Source organism: Herpailurus yagouaroundi, unplaced genomic scaffold (assembly GCF_014898765.1).
Source record: "Herpailurus yagouaroundi ecotype Mexico unplaced genomic scaffold, PumYag 100, whole genome shotgun sequence".
Classification (NCBI taxonomy): Eukaryota; Metazoa; Chordata; class Mammalia; order Carnivora; family Felidae; genus Herpailurus; species Herpailurus yagouaroundi.
In genome coordinates this window covers 24,492,500-24,517,850 of record NW_024412391.1, presented here as the reverse complement: position 1 = coordinate 24,517,850, position 25,351 = coordinate 24,492,500, and the positions used below count along the sequence as shown (strand labels likewise).

General features: G+C 36.2%; 1 protein-coding gene across 1 annotated transcript in view; it reads left to right on the top strand.

Moving 5' to 3' along the window:
* Nucleotides 1-25,351, top strand: part of KCND2 (potassium voltage-gated channel subfamily D member 2) — a 488,701-nt gene that overhangs the window by 236,368 nt on the left and 226,982 nt on the right. The gene's annotated exons all lie outside the window — the stretch shown is intronic.

Below are 25,351 nucleotides of genomic sequence, written 5' to 3'. Positions count from 1 at the left end.
TTGGTGCTGTGTTGCCACAAGTAGTTATTTAAATTCAGCTTCTTTCTACTCCCCTGAAATCACGTGCATTAGTAATAATAAAGCTGCTGAAATAAATAATGCTTTGGAAATATAATCAAATCTTTGAAACATGTTAGTTTTTTTTATTTATTTTTTCTCACTAGCATACTAACCTGGAAACCCTTCATATTTATGCTTTATAAAAGCTAACATTCAAACCTATTCTACAAGCAGTAGATAATGTGGGTTGTTTTTAAGCACAGTGTTAGTGTTGTTTTGAAGATTAATGAGATCAAACATTTCATTAAAAAGAACCAAAGATATCAGCAGCCCACTCTTTGATATTTTAAAGCAGGATAGAATGACAACTTTTTTTTTTGAACCCAGTTCAATTGATTCAGCTCTTCCATGAGACCTACTTTATCATTGTGTGATAAGAAACAAGCCTGTCAAACCAACTTGCCCAGGTCACTGTGTCCCTTTCAATCAAGATAGTTGGGGCTGTAGTGTTATCGACCCAGAACTATGCAGATTGTATATTAGCATAATGGCCAATCAACTTAATGCATTTTAATGCCATTAACTTTTCCCCATACCCAGAAAACAAAGAAAATGTAGACCTTCAGTTGAGATTCTTTTTTCCTAAATTTCATACGCTAAAAGTCATTTATAGAGAAACTACATTCACTTATTCTGGTGGAGGTCAAGACTGAAAAGTGGATTACTAGAAAGAAAAGTGAAGACAACAATTGAAGTATTCTACCTATGCTCTATTCTGCACACCTTAGGGCTAATCTCTGAGTTTAGGCAAATGCAATGTGTTAAAATGGTAACTCTGTCTTTTTTTTTTTACGTTTATTTATTTATTTTGAGAGAGGCAGAGAGAGAGAGAGAGAGAGAGAGCGAGCACGAATGGGGGAGGAGCAGAGAGGGAGAGAGAGAATCCAAGCAGGCTCCATGCTGTCAGCACAGAGCCTGATGTGGCACTAGATCCCAGGAACCATGAGATCATGACCTGAGCCAAAATGAAAAGTTGGACACTTAACTGACTGAGCAACCCACGTGCTCCAACAATAATTGTGTCTTTAAAGCAAAAAGAAGGATAAATATTTCTTAGGCTCTGGAAAAGTAAAATATTCATTTACCATACTGGTAACAGGAAGCATATCAGTGGCAGGCAGCAGGCATGTGACATAGCCAAGAAATGCTAGAAGGAGGTTGAATTAATACAAGAAACAGGCAAAATCAAATAAAAAACAGGTTGATGTAGACGGGTAGCTTCAAAATTAATGATTAAAAGTTATGGAAATCAAGGGGACAAGACCAGGGGCTGTTTGAAGAAAAAGTTTAAGAACAGGAAAAGGGATCTGCTCTAGCTCTGAAATCTCCTTGAGCAAAAGCTGTCCCATGAACCTATATCACTCCACCTGAGGAAGTTGCCTTGATAGACTCTGAGGTTGGAGAACTTAGATCTCCAGGCCTCAGTCTGACTTGGTGGATTCTAACCTCTTTCTGTAGCCCTTTTGTGTCACTGTTGGTTTTGGTTGAGGCCACAGTTAGTGTCAGATGAGAAGGCCATGTATTTTATTGTAAATGGACATGCAGCTAGTTGCACAATGTGTTACCGCCACCTGCTTCTTGATGCGTTTCCTAATCCCTGTTCTTTGGCTGTGACCTTTCTCTTTTACAGATCTCTGTCGTAATTTACAGCAGGTGTCATGCTCTACTTTGTGTAATAATTATTTTTGTCTTACTTTTCCTATAAGAGACTAACCTCCCTAAGAGTTGGATTTATGGGTAATTTGTATACAGACCATGTACTCCCTAGTACAGTCACTTGTTGAGCTGAACAAATTTTATTACCCAACCCCATGAAAAGATATTAATCTGGCTTAATGATGATGATGATGGCATTTGAATTTGTCTAGGTTCTTTTTAAGATAAAGATAATTTACAAGAACTGTCATATATCTGAGACTATAATAATATCCTTTCTCTACTAAGTGTTATGTGTAGCATGTGAAAATACTGATTAATCATTCTCTTTGTTAACTAGACTGAAAAATAAAGGATGCTGCTAACATTTAGAGATAAAAATAACAAGCATGTAACAGCATCCAATGCTACCAAGAGCTCTTTAATTGTATTATTATCAGTTGCCAGAAAGATTCCAGATCCCCTTCATGTGACATATATTTTAAGAGCTCATCTTGCCCTTACAGATCCTTTGGAGAATCAGTATAGCCACATGGAAAGTGAAATATTCATAAGGGCATGTATGTGAATTTCCTCAATCTTGGAAAACCCTTTGAAGGAAGTGAGTTCTCAGAATGCTTAAAAACATAAGAGAGAAGTGGTAATTTATAAGATTAGGTTTACATGTTATTTAAATTAGGATTATGTTAATAGTTTTTTTTTTAAAAGATAGATTTATATTTCCTTCATGTCATAAGTAAGTGTGGCTCTGCTTCACAAGTCCTCAGAGACCCAGGTACCTTCCAACCATCCAAGGATGTAGCCATTGGTCTCATGATCCAAGATGGCAAATGGAGCTATTACATTCAAGATCCACGATGATGGAAAAAATGGCAAAGGTTAGAGCACTAGTGTGTTTTAAGAAGCGTTCCAGAAGCCCAGAGGCATAGGACATTTCTAGTTGGATTTTATTGACCTAAATTACTCACATAGTCTTAAAAGAGCCTGGGAGAATAGTTTTACTTCAAATGAGTATATGTACTCAGGTAAAACTCAGATGTTTTTCTATGGTAGATAAAGAGGATTATGGGTACTAGAAGACACCTATGAGCCTCTGCTACAAAACAATACAGATCACCATGGAGGTATTTAGAGAAATAAATTAATGAAACAAGAGTAGAGGAAGAAACAAGGTCTTAATAATTTTTCCAATTTGCCATACTGGTCCTTATTTAATCTCTCTTCAAACAGATCCCCATTTACCAACAATTTTTAAGTATCAGATGTCACTTTCATCGAGATAGGCACATCATAAGGCACAGTAGCTCACAAGGGCTGTTAGAAGAGCATTTGATAAACCAAGTGAGAACAAGATATTAAAAAGCACCATAGAAACCTGAGCGTATTAGCTCTACCCATGGGAAGTAAATGTTGTCCATGAGGCTTAGCCTGAGGCTTAGTGTACATTTTTTATCTTTTTTTTAATTTCTTTTAAAGAAGCCAAATGAATTGCACTAGATACTGTTCCAGCATAGTCACTTAAGATATAAGTAAAACTATTAATATATTATACAATTCAGTTCATAGGAAAATTTTTCTTTGAGACTAACATAAGAAATCTGTGATTTGCCTTGCATTCAAAATTATAGGCAGGAAACAGTTCATCTGCATGAGCCTTATATCATAAATTATATTCTAATTGCCTAACCTGTCAAGTTTCTATACTGCTAAATATTCAGCTGAAGCAAAGGGAAGAAAACCTCATTATATACTGAGCTGTATTTAAATGGATTCTCTGATAAGGGAAATTTTACAAAGCCAGCTTCTACAGGCTTATGGAAATTAATGAGTGTTCAAAATATGTTTGCATATTTTATTGTAAATAAATTATAACTGAACTAAAAAACAAATACAAAATAATCTTTACCAGCCCATTTATTTTATATTTAAATTTCCAAAATAAAGGAAAAACTACACATATTTCCTTATTTTCACCATTGGTAGCAAAAAGACATTTTGTTTCTGATTTTTGTAGGCTGTATTTGGAATCTATACAAAGCACATTAAAAGAGGTACAGCCTTACTTTCCAGGAACTTAAAACCATTAAAAAAAATAATTTTCATCACAGAAAATCTTATAAATGGTGTGGTGCTTTTAATTGTATTGTTCTTTTTATCTAGAAGGTTCATCAATTTGCTCCACTCCCCTCTGCCCATGTATCCTCCCCATCACATATGCTTCTTTTAGAGCAAATTTTACTTAACTTTCAAGACCCAGCTTACACGCGGTCACGGAAATGTTTGGTGCTGTCCCCATCTGGAAGCCAAGGCTTCCTCTTTTCCGTTACACGTGTACTTATCTGATACCATACAGCTCATACTGTTTTGTCACAGTACTTTGCCTTCATCTTATTTCCAGCACTAGATGACTTACTTGTTGAGCACAAACCCCCATCTGATTAATTTTCGTACCACCACGGCCCCCATGTAGCACAGGGTACCCAACACATAGTGAACCTTCAAAAAATGCAAAAGTGATGGATACAAAAGAGAGCAACATTTAAAGACATCCTAGATTATGTTGGCATATTCATAACATTATGTTTTGTAAGTGGTCTTTCTTAATTCCAAAGAGCCGATTTGCACTGTGTTCACTTATAATCATTTTACTAAATTAGAAACTGCTCTCAGAGATCGGAAAAGGTCTCTAACTTGCATTTTTGGCAGCTTCTGGTGTGAGTCAAGAAGATGTTATTTGGACCAATGGCACAATCCAGAGATGAGAAGTGACTGATAATTCTATGGTTTACTAAACCCCCACACAGAAGGGCCCAGATAGGTGCGGTCTCCATCGTCTTCACCAGTCATCTTAAACATAAATGAATGCTTCTTGTCCCCTAAGCGCTTTGGATTTCCGTAACTATTTTAATAGTGCTTATTACTTTCTCTCCTATCTGATAATAAAGTGCATTGTGTATCCTGAGGCCATCTAACTTGAGCCCTCACTATTGAAGCGTTCTTACAAAATTTGTGAGGGTCTTCACAATCTCCATGTTACAAAGTCCCAGGTGCTTATACCTTTTTGAAATTCTTCCAAATAAACACTTTCAGGACCAGGTGTTTAAAACTGCAATATCTGGGGGGTAATTCAACCCCAAAATAAATAAATACCACCAACAAAACCATCCAATCCAACAAACAATAACAACAGCAAAATAACCTGAAACTATTTATGTTATGCAACTTTCCAAAGGGAAGCAAAATTTCATCCAGTTACATAACTTGATATTTCCCTTGTTTCAAGGAAAAACTTTTCTTTTCTTTCTTTCTTTTTATAAATTTATTTTAGAGAGGGAGAGTGTGTGAGAAGGGGGAGGGAGCAAAGGGAGAGAGATGGGGGAAAAACTTTGGCAGGCTCCACACTCAGGGCAGAGCCTAATACAGGCTCAATCCCACAACCCTGGGATCATAACCTGAGCCAAAATTAGGTGAGATGACTGGACCACCCAAGCACCCTAAACGTTGCTTTTCTAAAACACATATACCTCCACAGTTATGATTGATAATGGGTTTAGGTATCATTATTGATAATTTTTCTACCTATAATGCCAAATGCCTAAGCCTGAGAATAAATAATATGACTTTTGATTCACTTTCCATTCTGTTGTACCACAAATGATGGTTAAATCTTGTATTTGACTTCTGGCTAGAGTTTGTTCTTTTTGTGTGAGCTGTGCAATGCTAAATTCACTAGGTTTTATAAGAACTCATTGAGTGTTAGCTTAAACCCTAAAGCCATGTTTTGAGTTTTTTTGGTTTTTGTTTTTGTTTTTGTTTTTGTTTTTGTTTTGTTTTGTTTTGTTTTGTAAGTAGATTACTGACTCTAGAATCTGTTAATTCATACTCTTTGTTTCTTAGTTGCACCATTGTGTATACTTTGACACATGTCATATTGGGGAACAGACCCACAGCACAGTAATGACCTTGCCAAGGACCAAGAGGTGTGTCTTAAAGAATTATAATCTCTTATAACTCGATTTATGTGATTACTGTGTAAAACAGAACTTGTTCAGCAATGATGGATGACAATGCTGCAGGTATTGACTGATCTTTAGAAATATTTATATGACAGGTCCCTTAAGGTTTTGTACATTGTAGGAGAGAATAACTGCCTACAGAAAAGAAACGAGTTGTGATTCAGATTCTTGAGCAATGAACTTAATTATCATATTTCTTTCATGCCCAGGCTAAAACCTGCGCATTTGCCCATGCAATAGAAACAAATGCCACTTAAGGAAATATCCTCTGCTTTTTCAGAGGATTACCTTTGCAAATAAATAAATACATACATACATACATAGATATATATATTTATATATATATGTAAAAATACATATACATATATATATGATTTTGAAGGAAAGTAATTATTGAAAAGGTGAAGAATATATTTAAATAAAAATCTACTTGAATTATTGAGATTCTAAACTGAACACATTCTCTGATATATTTCCAGTCTGGGAATTGCAGACCTACGTAGGCACACAAACATGAGAAATTCAGCCTATACTAACAATTCTGCTTTAGAGAATTCCAACTGTTGGTTCATGAGACCATATATTTCCTTCCATGGCTTTCTGTATTTCCTGAGGTGTTTCAGATTTTTAAAAAAAACATTCACTTTTAAGATTTAATTTGCCATTAAACATTTGCTTTTGGGTGGCTAGAAGTAGAATGTCTTGACAAAGTTAAAGTTTTTCAGGAACATATACTTTAAAAATGTTTTTATCAAGGAAATTAAGGAAAGCATATTCACAGCAAACAATCTGTAAAACTATAAAGTGTAAGCCGTACTCCATATAAGCTGGACAAATGTGATGTAATCCAAAAACATTTTTATTTTTGTCCCTACAACCTGTTTAAAATTTCCTCATGGGGGGTGGTAGTTCTCTAGCCAAGGGTTAAAAATGTAGGAAGACCATAGCTGCTACCTTGTTTAGTAGCAAACAGTCCCATGTAACATTCCGTTCCATATAACAATCAAAACTCTGATTTAAGGGTCAATTTTTTCACCTTCAAAGCTTCCAAAGCTTCCAGAGCTAGGGCCTGCAAAAGGCTGGCTACTAACTCAGATAATTTAGGTATTGTCTTTCCTATCTCTTTACCCTGCCCCAAGCTTTTACCCCCTCTTCCATCATCATGTGAACTAAGATTTCCGACCCCAAATACTTGCAGAAAGATGGAGAGAGGCACACGGAGAAAACAGTAAGGAGCGCCAACTGCTAGGATGGCTTTGCCTTCCCTGAGCCTAGCAGATAGTTAAGCTCTCTCATGGGCCACTTAATGAGGGTCTGTCACCTAAAATTCCCTCAGTCTGGATGAAAGTTTCTTTACCCTAGCTGGTTGCTAACTGCTTCAGCAGAACTAGAAATTCACCAGTCCACTTCCAGTTTTGGTCGGCTGAGTGTCCATTGCCCCCTCAGGTGGCCTTATCAATCAGGACTCTGTTTTTTTCTTGAATGCAAGCTAATCCCAACAGAGCAGCCACTCTCCTTCAGTTCAGCACCAAAACAGCAAGCTTCTTTCCTGTTAGGTTACCTGAGTAGAAGTTGGACTCTGGTTCCCTGGGTCTCCCAAAGCAGGGAAATGTATAAAGGTTTTCCAAGTGGTCCCATTAAATGTTGTCTCCCAAAATGCAGTACAGTAGAAACACATTCCCTTCCCTCTAGGTGGAAACGGGAAGGCTCCCAACACAGCTGTCTCCAAGAAATCTGCTCTGCTGGGGTGCCTGGGTGGCTCAGTCAGTTGAGTATCTGACTCTTGATTTAGGCTTAGGTCGTGATCTCCCAGCTCTTGGGATCAAGGCCTGTGCTGGGCTCTGTACTGACAGCTCAGAGCCTGCTTGGGATTCTTTCTCTCCCTTTCTCTGCCCCTCCTCCACTTGCGTGTGCTTTCTCTCTCTCTCTCTCTCTCTCTCTCTCTCTCTCTCTCTCTCTCTCATAAGTAAATAAATTAAAAATAAATAAATAAAAAGAAATCTCCTGTGCAAATCTCACATTTCCTATCTACTTTCCCAACCAAATTGCAGGCTCAAAGTAGGCAAGGCAAAGCTGGTTTTTCAGGTTCTGCTGATTTTTTTGAAATTCTTACAGGGTATATACCCCCTTACTTATCTGCTACCTATTGCTTTAGGGTGTAGGCTGAACTCTATTTTAACATCTTGTTAAAGTTCATCTAATCTACTTCTTTTCAGTCACTTAGTTATTTTGCAAGCATCCTCAAATGGATGAAATTTAAAGAGAAAAAGAAGGAGGAGGAAGATGAGGGTCAGATGTTGAATGCATACTGTGTGATTTCTCATCAATTCATATTTTATTTATGAAATAAAATCAAATGGCATATCCAGGATAAAAGTGACAATAACCCATGTAAAAATAGTACAAAGGTTATGATTTAAAGCTGGAGATTACAAATTCATGTCTTAAGTGAGAGAGCTGGAAGCTGTGGACAAGAACTACATGTGAGACTTGGGGACTCTTAGTCCCCAAGACTCACATATGTGTGTCAGATTTTCTGCTCTTTCTGCAGAAAATCCTCTCTCTTACTCTTTCCTTTCCTCCACCATTCCTTCCATTTCCTTCAACTTCCTGCATTCTTTCCTTTGTTCCTCTTCGTTATTTTTTCTGACAACAATGAAAACCTGCTGACAATTCTCCTAATTCTTCAGTATTTTCTGCATTTAGTCCCTTCTCAATCCTGAGGTCCCCAATGATTCAAGACTGCAAAAGACCTTCAGATGTTCATGCATACATGCTGGTGGGTCCACTTGGTATGAAGCCTGCAGCCTTATACAACTTGCAGAGTGCGGTGCAGGGGAGGAGGACATGTAAGCAATAGAAATGGAATACGACCTAATGAATATAAAATTAAGTTCAAGACCTTGGAAGGGACCCTTGCAAGACAGGGGCACTGAAGCTTCATGAGCTCCCCAGCAAATCCGCCTCTGCATCCACATATAAAAAGCTTTGAAAAACGTTTTACTCCTCTCTTCTATCTTTCTAAAACAGTCATAATTAGAGAGCTGCTTCTCTATGTCTTTCCCCTAGGTTATATAAGAATAAATAATGAAAGAAGCTTGTTAGTTCAGATCTTCAAGATCTGATTCTTAAGTGGGTGTTAAATATAAAAGCTACATCACAGTAATTAAGTAACTCTTTTTGGTATGCACAGATATATTATAGTGTACAAAAACAGAATTTTGGCTCATTCACCATCCTCGCACTTATATAACTAATAATGATGCCAAAGTAATATTACTATGTCTCTTAAAATAATGCTTTAGTTCAAAACATGCAATAAATAGAATAATTTTTGAGTTCTTAGACAGTTCCTTATTATGCTAACAAAATTACTTCAACACAATGAAATGTGGAACGGTAGCTTTCTATTGTTTCATTATTATTTTATATAAACCTTAAAATTGTAACTTCAAGAATATGGATCTACTTTTATCATTCATTGAAAGGCTTTATGTTGGTTCTTATTGTAAATAACTAAATTTATAATGCTTGTCCCTCATGTTATCTTTGATGACAGTTAATTGTTAGTTGGTTTTCATTATACATCATAGTCTTTGTTCTGGAGACAATCCAAAGAGTAGATCATCTTGGTGTGTAATTTACTGAAACAGTTTCTAGGCAGCCTGCCATACTGAAAGACCATGTGGTACAATTGTCATTAAAATTAGAAAAATATTGGTATACACGTTTGAATTAAGGATGGGTGGTGGTTGTATAAATTATGGAAGGCTCTGCAAAGTATTACTAAAGTTTGAGTTCAGCCAAAGGCCTAATTTCTAAATACCATTACAATACACAGGTATACTTTGTGTACCTGTGGTAGGACTTTGATGAATGCTTCTTCTGCTGGTAGAATTCTAGATCACTCATGAATATTGATATACTCTTTATTAGCAGGTGAGTTGGTGGGTAAATATTGTTAACATCTGGATATTGGATAAGACGCTAAGAAATATTGTCCTATTACACAATATAAAGCACTTTAGCTTTTAAATTTTTTTTTTTCAACGTTTATTTTTGGGACAGAGAGAGACAGAGCATGAACGGGGGAGGGGCAGAGAGAGAGGGAGACACAGAATGTGAAACAGGCTCCAGGCTCTGAGCCATCAGCCCAGAGCCTGATGCGGGGCTCGAACTCACGGACCGCGAGATCGTGACCTGGCTGAAGTCGGACGCTTAACCGACTGCGCCACCCAGGCGCCCCTAAAGCACTTTAGCTTTTAAAATAAAGGGCCCAAATTCTGGTTAATATTTTCTTCACTTAAAGATAACATTTTACCCAATTTAAAAAATAATAAAAAATGCTTGGGCAGTATTTAGAGTCATAAATTCATTCTTACAGAATATAAAACAACTGCTCTGCTAGCTACCATTGAGTAACATCATTAAGCATTATCTTATTTTTATTCTTTTATTTTTGAAATTCAGTAAAAATATGTCAAGCAAAGACGAGCATGAACTGGCAAAAGAGAAAACAAAAACAAAAACAAAAAAAACTATGCACCCTTTTGAAATAAAAGACCTGTCTTCTCTCTCCTTCTTCCCTTTGACATCTATCTTAGGAATCTTCAAAAACAAATCTCAGGGCAGAGAGCAAAAGAAACAAACCAAGACAAAAATGGAACTTTGTATCTGCGGAAGTAAAGCTTTCAGCTGCAAATACAACTCTAAAAAACAAAATCAATTGTTTTTATTTTAGTGTTATGGCAAAGCAATATTCTTTTTTCTTAATGTTTATTTATTTTTGAGAGAGAGATTGAGCCTGGGGGAGGGTTAGAGATACAGAGGGGGAGACACAGAATCTGAAGCAGGCTCCAGGCTCTTTGCTGTCAGCACAGAGCCTGATGTGGGGCTCTAACTCATGGACTGGGAGATCATGACCTGAGCCAAAGTCAGAGGCTTAAGTGACTGATCTACTCAGGCACCCCCAGAGCAATATTCTTATAGAGTAAAAATTAGGAAAGTACAGAGAAACTGCATGTTTATAATAAAATAACCAAATAAAACAATATTTTTTTTCTAAAATCAAATTTTATCAACTCAATCAAAAATCTAACTTTCAGTGAAGTCTCTTGCCCCTGGACCTATATCAGCTTACACACTTTATAGCTTTGGCAGCTCTCCCTGGGCTTACCTAAACCCAGAAAGATATTAGAATGATGCACAAATAGCTAGTGAAGTGGGAAAAATTCTCCACTCAGAGTCCATACAAAAGATAAAGGAGACAAAAGAACTGATAAAGAACAGTAGGGTCACAAGGACCAGACCTACTTACTCCCATCTGATTTTACCCACCGTTCAGTATTTAGGTGCTACTTGCCCATACCTCTAACTCCTTGTTTGATCTTGTAATGAAAAAAAGCACATCTGACATTCGAATTTATCTTCCTATCAAGGAAAGCAAATCAAATATTTTTGATATTTTCATTCTTTGATATTAATAAAAGAATTTTAAAAGTCATGTCTACATTATATTTGCATTCAGTAATGTGAGCTAATTGTTGATTTGATGCCCTCACAAGGAAAAATGGCAATCTTGCCTTCTCTATTCTTTAATTTCCTCCCCCCCCTAAAATTTGGAAATAAGAAGAAATATGTGAAAACAGCAGACAGTTTTTAAAGTGGGTAGTATGGCATTACAGTTTTATTTAATAAATACTGAGTTTCACTTCTTGTGCCAAGAGATGTGCTAGATGCTGGGTACACAAAAATAATATGATTCATACCCTTGAGCTGCATATAGACAAGGGCAGTATCTGGTTAATTGGATTAGAGCAGCATACTAAATGATGCCAAGATCATAGATTCCACTTATGGACCAATTAGTCCGTCTTTGTTCTATAGCCATAGATTGCATACAGATTAGATACTTTCATGGGTTTGTGCATTTGTACTCTATCTCTTGCCAAAAGGAATTTGAACGAGCATACAGCAAAGATCTATAGAGTACAAAAACTCAGTGGAAGATAATGGAAAAGGTTTTTTGAGACTGTATTTCATAAGATCATTCAAACATTCAAAAAGTTTATTTGTATTAAGCCTATGAAACTCATTGAAAACAAAATTGTTGATTAATTCAGTAATGTGGAAACTATTTAAAACTGTAAAATGATTTTAATAGAGTAAGGAAATTTAATAAAGTCCCTAATGCATTTATTAGATATCATGCTCTAAATATAGAATTTAAATTTAGAATAAAAGACACAAATATACAAAGATAATAATTTGTGCAGTAGAGAGATTCCTTGGTTGCAGCTGAACTATCTGTAGACAAAATTTCCCACCATAAAATTATCAGTTAAGTCCTCTTTAAGTTTCTTATTTAATTACTAGCTATGTTATTTGCATAAGTCTTTAATTGGTGTCAGATTCATAATCATTTTATTTATTCATTTTCTGGGGAAATAAACAACAAGAAACTAAGGATCGCATTTCTGACTAAATATCGTAAGCTGTGTTTATGTATTTATATCTATAATATATATGGCACATGCATTGTTTTATAATGATAAAGTAACCAGTTAATTTATTTATTTTTATTTTATTTATTTTTTTTTATTTAAATTTTTTTTCAACGTTTATTTATTTTTGGGACAGAGAGAGACAGAGCATGAACAGGGGAGGGGCAGAGAGAGAGGGAGACACAGAATCGGAAACAGGCTCCAGGCTCTGAGCCATCAGCCCAGAGCCTGACACTGGGCTCAAACTCCCTGACCGCGAGATCTTGACCTGGCTGAAGTCGGACGCTTAACCGACTGCGCCACCCAGGCGCCCCAGTAACCAGTTGATTTAATTGGTTCAGTTAAACATCCAAACTGGTTACTTACAAAATTTTTTTAATGTTTATTTATTTTTGAGAGAGACAGAGACAGAATACAGGTGGGTTAGGGGCAGAGAGAAAGGGAGACACAGAATCCGAAGCAGGCTCCAGGCTCTGAGCTGTCAGCACAGAGCCTGACGCAGGGTTCGAACTCAAGACCTTTGCGATCATGACCTGAGCCGAAGTTGGACGCTCAACTGACTGAGCCACCCAGGCGCCCCCAAACTGGTTATTTTACATTATTTAATAAGCACGTATGTGATCATAGACCATTGCCTTCATCTTTTAATCAATTATATTAAACATTTTAGAAAAATAGTTTTTCTTGGTTTTGTTCTTCAAGAACAGGGACTTGAAAAGGATAGCAGCATGGAGATGTTGTATCTATAACAGATCTTTTATGAACAGGATTTATGGTCACTTATCAAATTTGTTGAGAATGGGGGTATTTGTTGATCTCTCTGTACTAACAGATGTAGCAGAGATTTCCAGTTATCCTCAGGATATCTGTCCTTTCCTTCTTCATTACTGCTATTGCCCTAATTTTTTTGCTGGGTATATGATCACATACGATAAAGACTATGTCTTTCAACCTTTCTCGCAGTTAAGTGTGACCAAAAGATGAAGTCTGGCCAGTGAGATGTAAGAATGCTTGAGTGTGCATTTTACATGAAATTTCCCTTATAGGAGAGGGCATGTTCATTCTCTTTCCTCTTCCCTGTAGGTTGGAATGCATACCTGATGACTAACACTTCATGAGTTGTCTTGAAATATGAAGTGACCTTGAGAAGGGGAGCCTAGGTGTTAGGGAATATCAGGACAGAATGTGTCTGGGTCCCTTAGATCCTGGGACTCCTATCAGCCCTACACTTCTTAATTGTGGACTTTCTGATAAAAAAGAAATGTGCTTTTATCTTACATAAGTCACTGGTTTTTTTTTTAAGATTCTTTTAATGTGCATTCCAAATTATACTTACGCAACATATAAAAAAGCACATTTGATATGACATGGTAGTAGGATTATATATCTGTAAGTTGATTTTCATGGTGACATTTCATAAAAATAAGCCCACTGGTGGTAAATGTGAAATATTTGAAAGTTTATTTTGAAACTATATTGTCCTTAGTTTAATGATAAGCTTGTTCTCTTTAGAGTTGTTAAGAGGTATCAGGAGTCTGTATTGCCACTTTGAGCGTTTGAATGAAATTTGGAGTTTTGTTCATTATTAGCCACCATTTCAAACTAAGGCACATTTACAAAATTTTAATTAATCTTTTATTAAAAAACAAAAATTATCTGGGGCACTTGGGTGGCTCAGTTGGTTGAGTGTCTGACTTCAGCCCAGGCTGTGATCCCGTGCTTCATGGGTTCGAGCCCTGTGTCCGGCTTTGTGCTGACAGGTTGGAGCCTGGAGCCTGCCTCGGATTCTGTCTCCGAAAAATAAATAAACATTAAAAAAAATATCAACAGGAAGAATTGGTTGGGTTTTTTTCCTCTTTGTTTAAAATTGATTTCTTAATATTTTTAGAACAAATCAAAAATTGTTATTTATAATCTAAAAATCACTTTCTCTGTTATGACTATCATGTCCTCTGCTGATATCCAGTTTTACATAGAAAGCTGGACTGTTAAAAAAAATTTAGTATATTTCTGTTATCTGGGGGTCTGAGAATTTCAGTCAGAAAAGAATATTTAAACATTATTTGAAACTCTAAACAAGAACTCTATTATTGTTTATAACGTCCAAAATGAACTGAGAGATTGTGAAGATTCCATGCTCAAAGGAAGTGGCTAGGAAAATGGTTTCAAGGAAGGTAGCAGTGACTATGATTCATCCACTCATTCTACCCTCTGGCTACAATACGCTACTTATTCACAGCAAGGTGTAAAGAAAGCAAGTGGCATTTTAAAAATTAAATTATGTCTTCCAAAATGATTGCTCTAGTAATCCTTTTCTAATGGTCTTTCACTAACGGTCTAAAAGGAAGCCCAAGTCAAATCAATGTGAAAAAAACACAAATGCAAGTTTCAAAGATGCATATTTTTGCTGTTCCCTAGATTCTATTAATCACCTTAAAAATTGGCCCCAACAGTACATACCATTGTTCTGAATGATAGAAATCCTATTCTGTCAGAGGAATTATGTATCTTTTCTGCCAACCTTATGGCATCCACTTATGTTATCTATCACCGAAGCAAAATAGGAGAATCTACTTTTACCCTCCTCCAAATACACACTCTCAGTTTAGAAATTGCCTTTTATGGTTTATTTTTTCCTTCAGTAGTTCCCCTGGCTTTGCCCCCAGCCCCACTGTTTCCAGAGACTGGCACAGATTCAATCGTAAATGAAATACGGGATACTGATGAAATACAACACACTGATAAAATATTAGAAACAAAACACATTTGTGAATATGCATGTGACATAAACTGGCAAACAGGGAAGCGATATTTCTGCCAAGAAGTTTTCAAATCAGCATACGGAATGTATCAATTAAGATTTTTATTTTACTGGTAATTATATTTTTAATGTAAAAATATTATGGTAGCTGTCACAGCCAAGAAGAGTCTAAGAAAAAATGACTACCTAATATAATGTGGTATCCTAAATGGGATCCTGGAACAGAAAAAGGACATTAAATAAAAACTGCGGAAATCTGAATAAATGATGGACTTTAGTTAATAATGTATCAATATTGCTTCATTAATTATAACAAATGTGCCACACTAATGTAAGATATTAATAACAGGGGAAATTGAGCATGGGGTATTTGGGAATTCTATGATCTCTAAAGTTTTTCTGGAGATTTAAAACAGTTCCACAATGAAAAGTACATGTAAAAAAATACGTTAACATTTGTTACCCAGAGTTAAATATTCATAAATAATCTCTTATCCAGGGTTGGAATGGTCACTTCAGTTCACAAGCTTCACAAAGATCAAGCTTTCTACCTCGTTTGGCAACGTGCTAGAAGAACCGGATAGCTTGTTAACAGTCAAACGGCATCTTGATGTTCTCATGTTCCTTCTATCTGTTCATGGAATGGAGAGTGCACCCTGACGTACTGACAGGTCGCTACAATGGCAATAATTTTATTGTTTATTTCAATGCGACATAAAACAATCTAGTTGCAAAAATATTTGCCAACCTGCGGTCATATACTTGGAATGGATTTTACCTCTAATTAAGAAAATAAGTCTCACAATTCCATCAGTAAGATATAAGATACTTAGGACTCAATGTTTTGACTTGATGTAGGGTAAGTTTTGCTTCTTGTTTCTAGCCAAACACTTGCCAAGTAACAGGACCTTTATGGTAACTGGTGCAGTGAAAATACTCTCTCCTGTGTTGAACCATCGAATCATTAAATCCTATGGGAAGTCAGTCCCTTTCACCCTATGAGTTTTGAGCTTTAGTATTCAAAGTAATGTTTATGCTTTTCCTACGTGACACAAATTTCCTAGTGCATGCATCGCCAGCACTAAAGTTCAGGCTAACCTCAAAGACCGCTTGTCACTGAAACAGGTTGATGGCAGCATATGAAATGCAGCATGTTCTAGTTGTCAGAGGCATCCAGCTAAGGTTATAAGTACTTTACAAGTATTAAAGTTCATGTTTAACAAACCCTCTGAGGCTAGCATTGTTATTAACTTGATTGTAAAGAAGAGGAAACTGAGGCCAGAATTTTAATTCACTTGTCCAAGATAACCGACTAAGTGTTGGGGCCAGGTTTTGAATCCAGGTAGTGTGGATCCAAATTCTCATCACACATTGCCTCCCAGAAGCTTGTCCATGTGTGAACATATCAAGGAAAGCGTTGCTTGGGGAACTTGAAGACTTAAGTTCCAGCCCACCTTTAGCCAGAAGTCCTCATGGCACTGCGTCTCAAGTTATTCATTAATAAATGTGTACAATTTTTCTAGATTCCAGTTTCCTGAAGATTCTCTAGGGGGTGGGAATTATTTGACATGTGTCTTTTAACAGTCCTCCATAGGTTTTGAAAATACCTAATGAGCACTGAATTCTTTTCTAACTACTGACTCCCTTGTACACTCATTCCCACCTACTGTAGTCTCCTTACTATTCCATGAACATGTCAAGAACACTCCAACTCAGAGCATTACGGTTAGTCTCTCTGGAGCATGCTTTCACCTGGAGCGCTCCAACGGTTCATTCTCACTTTTTCCACACCTCTTCTGAAAAAATCACCTAATCAAGGATACCTCCACCGATCTTCCTTGACCCTATAAACACAAACCCTTGTTACCATGCTTTGTTTCCCCCCCAAAACGTATCACCGTTTGAAATTATTATGCTCTTAGTACTTTAATTTTTCTTTGTCCTGTTCCCCAAGTATGTGATCTTCTTGAGGGCAGAGACTAGTTTTCTTTATTGCTTATTTCTAGCACTTGGTTCAGTACAGGCATTCAATAGGTATTTGTTGAATGAATAAGTGAATCTAAAAAGTGTTGTATAACTTATGAAGTGTGTAGTGGGATGCAGTGTGTACTGGGATACATTTATCAATAATATTTCTTTTCTTCCTTGGTAATTTATTCATCCCAAGAAAGATTTCTACATTGTTTGAATGCAGTAAATTGTTACTATCTCATTTTGTGCACGCAGAGGCAGTTGGCTTTAAATTCTGATAGTGTCATTTTTTTTTTTTATCTGTGGGACTATGTGTGAGGGTTTTGTTGTGTTTTTTTTTTTTCTTTACCTTTTAAGATTGTGTTCTCAACTGTAACGTGGGGATGATAACACATATCTTGCAGATTTTGGTGAAGAGCAATACCTTGAAGATATTAAATTAAAGTTATAGGAAATGTCAGGCTAATATACAACTTTCATCACTGAGAGCATGCATGCTCCTGACAGAATAGGATCCCAGACCAGCCCATTTGTATTATATGATAAACCCCCCCCTGTCTAACACTTCCCAAACCTGGCACAAATGGAGTTTCTCCAGTTACGCTTCTGTTTCATTCAGATGATTCGAGCAACCTGAGATAAATTGCCTTTGCCTGAGTCCAGATTTTGTGAATTACCAACCTGTATTATTTATTCATACCAATGCTTCCCTTCATTGACATTGAATAATTGAGAGTTGATTGTGTTTAGGAAGATCAACAATCCGTGGTTCAATTCACTTTTCAAAGCACAGAATTCGCCAACCTTCAAAAGAATAAAGAAGAATTAATCCATTTCAAAAAATACAATGCAAGTACAAAAATACATCTACATTGAAAATTGTTAATGATATTGATGAAAAATATATATTAAAAATAAGTAACTGATACAATAGTAAGAAATATTTGAATATATACTTTATTTTTAATAAATACTAGATATTGAACATTATTAATATTAATTCAATATAAATATTAAAGTTCTTATTATATTGGGGTTAGTTTTTCAAATCATTTTTTGAGTTTGCTGATAAAAAAATTTTCATTGAATCTATTGGGCTATATTATTAGCATCACATTAATTTCTTCTAACCTTCAGAAATTAAGAAAAGGTAGCAATTATACTCTTAACAATTTGCTAATTGTTTAGAGTATCAACTAATTTTAGATATATTTTTAGAATCAACTAATTAATCATTCATTGCCCATGACACTAATAAGTCATTAGTCTTGTGGGGTCTCATTATAAGGAGCAATATGTAGTCAGGTTCATTTAGATAGTCCTTTCTGAATGTTGGTGAGGTTATTTGTATATAATACATGCATGTTAGGATCAATTATAACAAATTAGAGGGGTTTTTTTGTCCTTTTTTATAAAGGGAGGAAAGATAGAGACTTTCTAAAACAATTAAGAATTGCAATTTTGAGATGTGCTTGAAGTTTCTTCAAAATGGATAAATAGAGCAATTTTCTAATGAAACCCAATGGAGATATCTTAATCTATTAACCTGAGCAACTCACAAATTTCTAATGACTGTGCACACACATTCTGAAGCATGTTTTGAGAAATGTACATTTGTAAGGTTTAACCTCTTAAGACTTTGAGGCCAACCAGTATAGGCAATCAGTAGTCACGTTACATCACTATTTTTCTTTTCTTTTCACAAAAAAATTGTTTTTTATTATGTATTCATTTAGCTTTTAAATTCTCTTTGCCACTTATGATACAGATTTAGGTTGTATCTATGTGAGGTTAACATATTCATTGACTAAGGTACTCCATTTTTAAAAACAAATTATTGGACTGATATTTTTCACTGAAGTGATCTTCTCATTATATTAAATTAATGGAATTAACCAGTTGCTTTGGTTTAGATAGATACATGTAAATAGATGCGGATAAAGATACAGAAAAACTTTTGTTCTGTTTTAAATAGTTATAACACTTGGTGTTATTTTTTTTCCTAATTGCCAATCATTTGTTTATCTGTTTGCATATGTAAGTGTAGCAAAATATATCATTAAGATAAAGATCACATTTAATGTGAAAAGATTTAAGAAACTAATAATGTGATTTAAAATATCCAACCAAAGGTCTTAAAACTACTGTATACTTGAATATTTGTTTTGAAGACAGTGTGATTTAAACCATGTTTAATAAAACACACAGACTAACATTCAATGTGTTATTAATAAGAATTTAAACACACTAATGAACATTTAAATGTGAATTCGTTAACAGTAATGGCCCAAATTCTGGCCTTGGATGTGTACATGTTGCTTCCATTTAGGTCAATGAAACATACACTGGAAGGACTAGGCAATTGACATAATGATTTATTTTTTAATCTACAGTGTACTCATACCTACAGTTTCCTGGAAAAGATGTTGCAAATATAAATGATATAAGTTAAATCTGATTCTCACATTAAAAAACTGGTATGATTGAAGGTTTAGCTCATGACCAATGACCTGCTCATATTCTTACCTGTCCACACCAAAAACCCAGAAGGCAAAGAATGCTTTGTAACTGTCAAAAATATGAAAAAACTGTCAAAAGGACATGAAATCAGTTGTGAAGCAGAAGTCATGGTCCAGTTTTTTCAAAGACAGTATATAAATTGCAAACGCCCATGTTATAAGCACCCTACAAATACATGTCCCACTATGCCCAGAGGATTCATATCTAGTTCTTATGGATTAAATCAAACATCACATTTATTCAATTACAATGTATATCCTTATCTAATATAAATGCTTATAAAGTATATTTAAACAGGACATTCCAGTATGCAATCACGTAAAATTGTGGGTTTTTTCTTTTTTGCTTTCTTTGTTTTTTTTGTTTTGTTTTGTTCTTACTTATTTATACAGTGTTTTTGTTTTTTGTTTTTTTTATTGCAACAAATTAGATAGGGAATGTGTACTTCCGAATGAATTTGGAAATCAGGAAGTACACTCCTACTTAAATTGCATTTTTATTTTATTCCATTTTTAAACCTATTCTTCTCTCGTATTATTTTATAAGATGAAAAGGTCTCCAACCTGTACTTTGTGTTATTTGCACACCAAAAACCACAAGTAGTTCTGAATTGTTCTTACTCTTCCTGTTCATGTACCCTCCCTGCAGCCCGGCTGACCTGCTCATCGTCCCTCTGTGCACTCCTGCTTTCCTGCCTCTGCCATCTCCTCTTCTATTTTCCTGACCTTCAATCTCACTGCAAACATCAGTTATCTGTCACAGCCCAGTGGAAATGCAGATATTTTGTAAAGCCTTTCCTGATCGCTGCATCCCGAAGTGTATATTCCTTTCTGAGTGTTTTTTTTTTTTAACAAATTTCTGTTGTTTAATGTTTATTTATTTTTGAGACGGAGAGAGACAGAGCATGAACGGGGGAGGGTCAGAGAGAGAGGGAGACACAGAATCCGAAACAAGGACCGCAAGATCATGACCTGAGCCGAAGTCGGCCGCTCAACCCACTGAGAGCCACCCAGGCGCCCCTCCTTTCTGAGTTTTTTATGGCCGTGTCACTCCGGATCCAGTCAGAATAACAACGCAGGCCACTTGCTTACCGGAGAGAATTTAATTAAGAATTAAACAGGTATATTAGGGCAAAAGGAGAGGGGAACCTTGAGGTTATAAGAAGACAATAATCACATGGAAGGAGATATTATCTCTAGGGCTGGGAGAACAGCCAGGAAAGAGGTTGGGATTATAAGAACCTAGAAGCTCGGAGGAAGGTCCCTGTGGGGCTGGGATTTCCACGTCTAGAAAGGAACATGTCCCATCGCTGTGCTGCTGCTGCTGCAGGAACCCAGAGGAGATCCCCCCACAGAATGAGGACTTGGAATTCTGAGAATGAGGCATCCCGGCTCTCTGGGGCTATTATCTGCTTCAGGGACCGCGAGGGAAATGGCAGGTGGAACTAACTGATGACGTGAAGGTGAAGAGTCCATTGCTGGGGTGACATTGATAGGAGCAAGAAGCAGAACGGTAGAGGGGCACATGCCTTCTCTCTCCTTCAACCGTCTACTCTTTTGGTGGGCAAAAACTAAGAGGGAGCCAGATGGCGGAAGAGAAGCCAACTCCAGCATCGCAAAACACCGTAGAAGGGTGTGCGCGACGCTGAGAGATGATAACTTAATAACCAGCACCTTAGCATTTTAATTAAGCCTTTTTCAGGTACTTAGCATTTTCTTCCTTCTAATGTAGTGTTCTGTATTATCTTATCCTCTATCAGTCTCTACGATCCTTGAGAATAATATCTGGATATGATTCATGTGATCCAAATTTCAATTAATATTGTTGAATAAATGAATATATAAGTTCCCCCAAATCAAAGCCCTTTCCTTTTCAATTATAAGGACTGAATATTTTATTATAAAAGAAGATCATTAGAAAATTAGTTTCTCTTTTACTTGACACTTCAAATAATTTTTCTGGGATTTTATTGAGTATGCTTATGATAACACATGTATCCAAACAAATACACACAGAAGAGTGTTCTTAAAATTAATCTTTTAGTAGTCTATATAATTATGCAAATTTCTTCACTATTTCTTCACTAAGGGAAAGTGAGAACAGAATCCCAGAAAAGAGCCCCTGATGGTATTCCAAAGCTGAGCCCCCTGAAGGAAGCAGTTGTGTAGGCCAGTGCAAGCAACAGCTGGGGAAGAAACTGAGGTTCAGGATGAAGATCTTTATGCTGCTCACATCCAGAAGTGATTTACTGGCATAAGTCAGTGTATGTACTGCCCGACTCTCCCAAGTGCTGTAAGTTGAGCTCATGAGGGTGAATCAGCTGAACTTCATTAATATAAATAGCCTGTGTTTAGCTTGACAGAAGATGGGACCCACAAATACATAGCCATACATACAAAATACACATGTATAGATTCAAGCAGGTAGGGCCTTTTTTGCTACATTTCAGAGCTATAGGAAGACTTTTTAATGGATGGAAAGGTTTCACAGTGTGGTCTTTCTCCAACAATTAATTTGGATAGGGCCTAAACAGTGTTGCCTAGAATTCTAAATAAAACTCTAGAGATTTTTCTGGAAAGTATGAAATCAGCATTATAACTTGTTGTCAAAATTTCATTTGCTCCAAAGGAAATCATTTGTTCCAGTGAAATAATTTTATGTATAGCATGTCAGGTTCTAATCAATGAAACAGAGGTAAACTAGGAATTGATTATTCATTTTACAAGTTATTGACAACACGATTGCTTTTATTAAAGTAACCCCATTGCATATTTAAAAAGCAATTCCACTTATCAAAATTGGATTTGCACACAATTTTACAAGTAATGATTTTTGGTGTGTGAATTGATCTGTATTGCATGAGGCACAATCATAGTTAAAACTGATGAGAGTTAGACTTTGTTAATGATGTATTCAATATCCTTTTTGAAGAAAGTAGGGAGAATGTTATTCTCAGTATAGTTGTTGAGTCAGAATCGCATCTTCTGTAACTATTTTTGTAACTGTTGCTTATTAATACTATCCGTAGCTGAAGTTCAAGTTATAATTAATATCAGTAAGCTGTGAAGTGTCACCACAGTCATTATTTAGTGTCTGATTTCTAAAAGAAGCAGTGTAGCCTAACAGTAAAAAAGCACAGGATTTGGGTTAAAGATTACAGTCTCCTTAACATACTAGCTATGTAACCTTAGACAAATTATTTAACTTATCCAAACCTGTCAGTATACAAAATTAGGAGACTAATATCCACCTCTTAAATTTGTTATGTCTATTAAAAAACTAAGAGGTCAAATGCTTAGCACATACCTTCAGTGAAGGGTAGTTATTATGAATACACTATGCCTGTCAAGTTTAATCATTTCTATCTGTCTTCGATATATATGTAATGTGAATAACTTATAAGTATATTCATTTCAGGAGTCATTTAAATATAAATCCTCTTGCATATCATAACCAGTTTTCAATATCCTACTACTCTTAATCTAAAACCTCTTGTGCTAGTTAAATAGCACAGATTTAAATTTTTTACACTACTGTTGCCACAGGCCTTCTTAAAAGACCCAAGAAACCATTTTGTCCCCTGCATCTCCTAAACAGTTCTTCTCTGGGGTATACTAATTTCAGCCATTTATTAGCAGCATATTCTATAGCTTCTTCATGGCCAGAGACTATACAGTTATCTGTGCCTGAAGAAAGATGTGTTAAATAGGGATCTGTGGTTTTGTTTCTATAAAAAAGAAGCATCAGGTCTGGAAATTTTAAAAAAATGGATGGGAAATTGCACCTGTGTAACATACTTGACCCTTTATGTGTGACCTCATAGTCAGAAAGATTCTGCTGTAACATTTTTCTAAGGCAAATCTATCCTTACTCTGTCTATCTAAGGAGTCTTTCCTAGCAAAAGAAATTTGAGTATATAGTGTCGACTCTCAATGGTTTTCATTATAAAAACATTTTTTAAAAAATTCAGTTGAGAGGTTGAGACAAATGTTCACTACTTTATTTTTTTTAAAATTTTTTTTTCAACGTTTATTTATTTTTGGGACAGAGAGAGACAGAGCATGAACAGGGGAGGGGCAGAAAGAGAGGGAGACACAGAATTGGAAACAGGCTCCAGGCTCCGAGCCATCAGCCCAGAGCCTGACGCGGGGCTCAAACTCACGGACCGTGAGATCGTGACCTGGCTGAAGTCGGACGCTTAACCGACTGCGCCACCCAGGCGCCCCTGTTCACTACTTTAAAATAACCTAAAGAACTGGGGCGCCTGGGTGGCTCAGTCAATTAAGCGTTCGATTTCAGCTCAGGTCATAATCACGTGGCTCATGAGTTCAAGCCCCCCATCTGGCTCCACACTGACAGTGCAGAGCCTGGTTGGGATTCTCTCTCTCTGCCCCTCCCCTACTTGTGCACTCTCTCTCTATCTCTCTCTCAAAATGAATATATAAACATAAAAAATAAACTAAGGAACAAAATGAAGCAAATCTCTTAGGTATCAGACAAAGGATAATATATTAAATCAACAAGTAACTTCTTACGATTTTTCCCTTTGAGTCATCTGGAAAATTATCACAATTCTTCTCAAATTTTCTTAATGTTTACTTATTTTTGAGAGAGAGAAAGACAGAGTGCAAGAGGGAAAGGGGCAGAGAGAGGGAGGGAGACACAGAATCGGAAGCAGAACCTGAGCTGTTAGCACAGAGGCCGACACAGAGCTCGAATTCACAGACTGCAAGATAATGACCCGAGCCAAAGTCAGACGCTTAACCGACTAAGCCACCCAGGCACCCCATCACAATTCTTCACTGGAATCCAATTTTATCCCTAAAACTCATCAATACACTAAACCATCTGCTAGAATAAAGTTTAAAAATGAAGACATATACACAGATTATATTAATTCATTCTATAACCATGTGGAAATGATGTAGAAAATATTTTTGGAATGAATCTAAATTTCATTATATTTTTTATATAGGTAAGAAATATGGAATCTGAGCTAAATTAGTAAATAGATGAGAACTGAAGCACTGAAACAACAATTTGTTTCAATATGATAGCGTTTTGCCATAGAATGGGTAATGGTTCCCAAAGATGTCAGCACTGTAATCCCTGGAACTTGTAAATACATTTCTTAACCTGGCAAAAGGGATTTTGCAGAAGTCTTTAAGAGTAGGAGTATTAAATATCATGAATTTTCCATGTAGTTCCAGTTTAATCACATGACCTTTTTAAAGCAAAGAACGTTCTCTGACTGGAAGAAGAAATGCCACAGAAGAGAGTGTCTTAGAAATTTGAAGCCTGACCAGGGCTGGACATGCTAGTTTGAAAATAGAGATAAGGTGACAAACAGTGTTCGTTTCAGTAGCACGTATACTCAAAAAAAGGTGACAAGGAATACAGGTGGCCTTAAGGAACTGAGTGTGGCTCTTGGCCGACAGCCAGCAAGGAAGGAGGGACCTCAGCCCTGCAACCAGGAATTAAATTGAGCCAATTACCTGGATAAGCTTGGAAATGGTTTCTTCTCGAGAATTTTACTTCATGATCCCACATAAGAACCTCCACCAACTGACACTCTGATTTCAATTTTGTGAGACCAGGAGCAGAGAAACCAGCAACTTCTACGGGGACTTCTGAGCTAGAATACTGAAATAATACACTTATGCTATTTTAAGCCACTTAATTTGTGCTAATTTACAATGGAATCAATAGAAAACGAGTATGTATCTTTCCTCAGTTCTCTTTCATATGAAAGTGTTACTTCATTAACAAAATCATCAGGCAAAATAAAACTTAAAAAAAAAATCTACTCTTGCATAGTTAGGGTTTTTACACTCAAGCCTGACTCATTACCTTCATACTTATTT